Raw genomic sequence first — 4218 nt, forward strand, 5'->3', positions numbered from 1 at the left:
CATCTGTTTTCAACAGAGGGCGCCATCTTTGCCAAAGTGAAAAAAAAGAGACTGATACTAGTCATTTGGAGATATTGGCGTTTTATTCACTTTGCAACCTCACTTGATGGAGATTTACCACACAGAAGGACAGGAGAGTACTTCCTTCCAGTTGGCCCACTAGATCAGTTTAAAATAAACCACTTTGTTGTTAGACTTACATGGAACATTTATATTTGCAAGCCAATGGCCTCAAAGAGTTAGTGTGTTTCTTTAATTCTTTGCCTCTTCCCAGACAACGCCTTAGGCAGGGAACAGACAACAGTGTAAAGAACTGTTAAAGAGGAGAGAGAGAGAGACAGAGAGAGACAGAGAGAGAGAGAGAGAGAGAGAGAGCTGTGAATGAGTATAGGCTCCCAGCAGAAGTTTGCTCTAATGTTCTACAACCCAAGGGAAGACCAACTGGGAAGCACGATTTTAAAAAGAAGCCGCCCATCCAAACAGTGAGAAGTAGATACGTTTTCGCGTGTTTTCTTTGGAACATTTCTGTTGGCAGCTGTACTCATTTGGTTAATGGAATATTCTTGACTCATTAAACAGGCTCATTTAGGGGAAGGAACCACGGCAATGGGGAAGGAAGGAGATCTAGCAGCTCTCCCTTGGCATAGACTCCGAGAGTGGTGCCTTTTCAACAGCCCGCACAGATAGCGCGTTGACACGAGGGGTGGTTGAATCGTGATGAAAGACACAAGAGAAGGCAGCCTGAGAGGAAGACAGCCAGCCTCCTGGGAAGGAAGCTGAAAGGTGGGGCCTCTGTTAGGGGCCTTCTTGGCACCTCGAGCTGAGGGGTGAGGGGTGAGGGATACCGGTCAATGCCAGGCCCTACCTCCAGGCTGCTCATGTTTGCACTCAGCCCTGGCGCTAGCTCTGCGTCTCATCTGCCAAGTCTGCTCACTCCAAGACCCAGCCCAGCCCAGCCCGTCTCCCAGGCCATGTGGTGGCATGGCTTTACAAGACAGCTTGCGATCTCCGACCTTCGCCTCAGAAACGTAAGCTGGGCAATTTTCATTATTCTCCCAAATTACTTTAAAGCATAAGTTCAAATCTTAGGGGCCAGGTTGCATTAGTTTGCATCCCAGTGTGAAGTGGGGCCAGGCTACAGAGCCCCAAAGCCTTGTCCTTAGCAACCACTTCTTCTAGCAACCTCTCCAGACTGTGCCTCCGGCCGGAGACCAAGTGTCAAGTACATGAGCCCTCGGAGGGCATTTCACCACATTCAAATCCACTTCCTATCACCACGCAGAAATGCGCAAGAAACAGTTTTAGAGTCTTCAGTACCACCGACCTGCTCAAGACTGCTTATTCATGGGCAATAAAGTCGGTTTCCCAACTTGGAGTGGAAAGAATAAAGTTTACTGCAAAATGTTAAGGTGGAAGTTAGTTTTTCCAAAACGAATCAACTTCCAGAAATACAAACAATTCAGTTAAAGAAAACTATCTTCCCGCCCCCACCCCACCCCGCCCTAACTTCCTACATGTGAGTTTCACCCAACGATACTATAAACAGTGGAGAGCTATCCAGGAGAAGATAGGAAAACTCTACACGGGCTTTGCCATTTCCCCGTTGTGTTTATTCTACTCCAGAAAGCGGGGCATGAAGTCATATTAACTCCTGCAATCTAGGGGCTAAACCGTATTTTATAAATTGCACTTTATGTTAAATAAACAAACTTTCTAGAGCACTGTGATTTGTTAAGGAAGAATGCACGTCTGGATTTAATGAGCCTCAGATGTGCTTTGCTTTGAGGCTGCCTGAACTTGACCATGAATGGAAAAGTCTAAAGCCCTCGAAGGTATTCACATGTGTAGCTATAGATCTGTCTTCCCAGAGACTTCCTTCTTCATTTAGAGACGAATTCCCTGCCCAGGCCCTTGGAGGGCTCCCCAGTAGGGACCAAGAGGCCCATCCAGGTAAAGGCTGATAGGGAGAGCCTACAGTGGCCTCTAAACATGAGAAGCAGAAGTCCTCTTGCTGACTCCAAACAAGTTCTACTGAGAATGCCCATTCTCTGTCCATACCCCTGCTCTAACCTCCACTGACAGATTTCACCTGCAAACAGGTTCGCGTGAGAGGCTCTTCCTTCCTCAGAGGGGAAGGCACCTGCCCTCTCTCAGCCTCACACTATAAACTATTGTTTATGACAGAAGCATGCAGCTGGCACACACACCACAGAGCGCAGAGGAGCTGCTGGCCTTGTTAGTTCTCAGGGTCGGAAGTCTCTAAACAGGAAGCTCTAGATAGAATATGGAACAAGCCCAGATTCTCTATAGCCTCTGGAGATTCCAGAGCTTGCAATGCTACAGTCAAAAACAAAAAACAAAAACAAAAAACAAAAAACAAAAAAAAAACAAAACAAGGGACGACTGGTCTACTCTCAGACCACAGCAGTCAGAGAAGTCGAAACCAAGATGGTTCCCTGGACTAGATTCTTGAGCCTGTTTCTCAGTTTCTGAGATCTTATGAATATGACATGGTAATAAGATATTCTCCACAGAGTTGGTATGAAAGGGATATGAAGCCCCTTTGTAAGGGACAGAGATGTGACCCAGATGGTACAGCCCATGCTTAGCATGCATGACTCCTGGAGTCGCTCCCTAGCACCACATAAACAAGGTGTGGGGATGCTTGCCTGTTTCCCTAGCACTCAGGAGGCAGAAGCAAACGGATCAGAAGTTCTAGATTACCCTCAACTACTTAATGAGTTCAAGGCCAGCCTGAGATACTTGAAACACTGTATCAAAATCGACAACCACAATATCCCCCTGTAACAGAACTGTAACAAGTGCTGGCCCACCATGAGTACTGAAATCTCATGACAAATGTGTCCTGACTTCCAGTTCCTGCCCCACCTTCTCCTGGATGAGGGAACGGAAGCATAAAGAGGCAAGATGATTGGCCTGAAGTCACACAGCTGGTATGGTAGAAGGATTCGGGATTAATAATGCATCAAAGCAGTGTTTCTTATCTGCTGCACAGCAGCACCTGCCTCCACCCCCAGGCCCCATTTAAAAGCCACTTCTCCCCTTTGCAAGATGGAAAAGGTTCCCTTAGCCTAAATAAAACGGCATCTGATGAAGGAGTGCTCTGCGGGGGCTCTCATTTAGGAGGTGGAGAAATGGGTGCCGTTCTTACAGCCTTTCATGGCTTTAAATGATAAAGCCATCCTTGAACATGAAGAAGCAATAGACAAGTCAAAGGCTGGTGGCGTACCCTACATACAAACCAGGTGCACTTGATGTAATCCAATTCACTCAGAGGGGGGAAAAATGGTTTTGCTCATCGGATCTTCCATGGGGAAAACTGTGGCTGCCTTTGAGAGTTTGTGAAATGATTCCAGGGAAAAATGAAAGATGAATGCTGGGCGTCACATAACGCCTGAAGCCTCCCCTTAAGAAGGTTAAAAGTATTCAGTTAGAAGAGAATGTCCCTAGGCTATTCTCCAGCACCATATAAACTGGGCATGGTGGCGCATGCCTGCAATCCCACTACTCAAGAGGTATAATTCGTGCCTCAGAAAGGAAAAATGTTATCAGGAGGCAGACCATCCAGCTTCTCTCTGAGAGTCAGTACAACTTGGTGAAGAAACACTTGCAACTATAAGTAATAATCGAACACTATTATAAATACTGTCATAACTACTATGAAAGCATCAAAAATATAAAGTCAGGTATCCCCTCCCAGGTGTGTGTGTGTGTGTGTGTGTGTGTGTGTGTGTGTGTGTGACATTTCTCTATGAAATAGTGTTTTCAGAGGACAAAATTATAGGTAGCTTTTTCTGTGACTCTAGAGGCTCCCAGATGTAAGATCATGAACTAAAGAATGAATGAATGAGTGAATGAGTGAGTGAATGTGAATGAAAAGCATGGCCTCTAGGAGCCCATCTTATGATCCCTTCAGTTTACAAATAGTCAAAAACTAGCAACTAATTAGTTATTTGTGGCACATGAGTCTTAAGTCAGTTAAGGATTAGATTCTTTGTCCTCTAAAAGACCTCACATGTTAGTGAAGCTACACTTATGAACTAGTAAGTGTTTTTCTTATATTAAGATATCTTATTTCTACAAGTACTTAGAATGCATGGTAGTTAATGAATACTATACAAGCTACTGATTAGAAACACAGGACCAAAAGTTTTACTTCTAGCCAGGCGGTGGTAGCACACGCCTTTAATCCCAGCA

At 45.3% G+C, this 4218-nt stretch overlaps 1 long non-coding RNA gene across 1 annotated transcript; it reads left to right on the forward strand.

Moving 5' to 3' along the window:
• The first annotated feature begins 656 nt into the window (after positions 1–656).
• LOC127664014 (uncharacterized) lies at positions 657–1381 on the forward strand. The gene is made up of 3 exons (XR_007973083.1): positions 657–783; positions 893–1028; positions 1180–1381. It is a non-coding gene; the product is annotated as an uncharacterized LOC127664014 (long non-coding RNA).
• Positions 1382–4218: the final 2837 nt, after the last annotated feature.

The sequence above is a fragment of the Apodemus sylvaticus genome, chromosome 13 (genome assembly GCF_947179515.1).
Source record: "Apodemus sylvaticus chromosome 13, mApoSyl1.1, whole genome shotgun sequence".
Taxonomy (NCBI): domain Eukaryota; kingdom Metazoa; phylum Chordata; class Mammalia; order Rodentia; family Muridae; genus Apodemus; species Apodemus sylvaticus.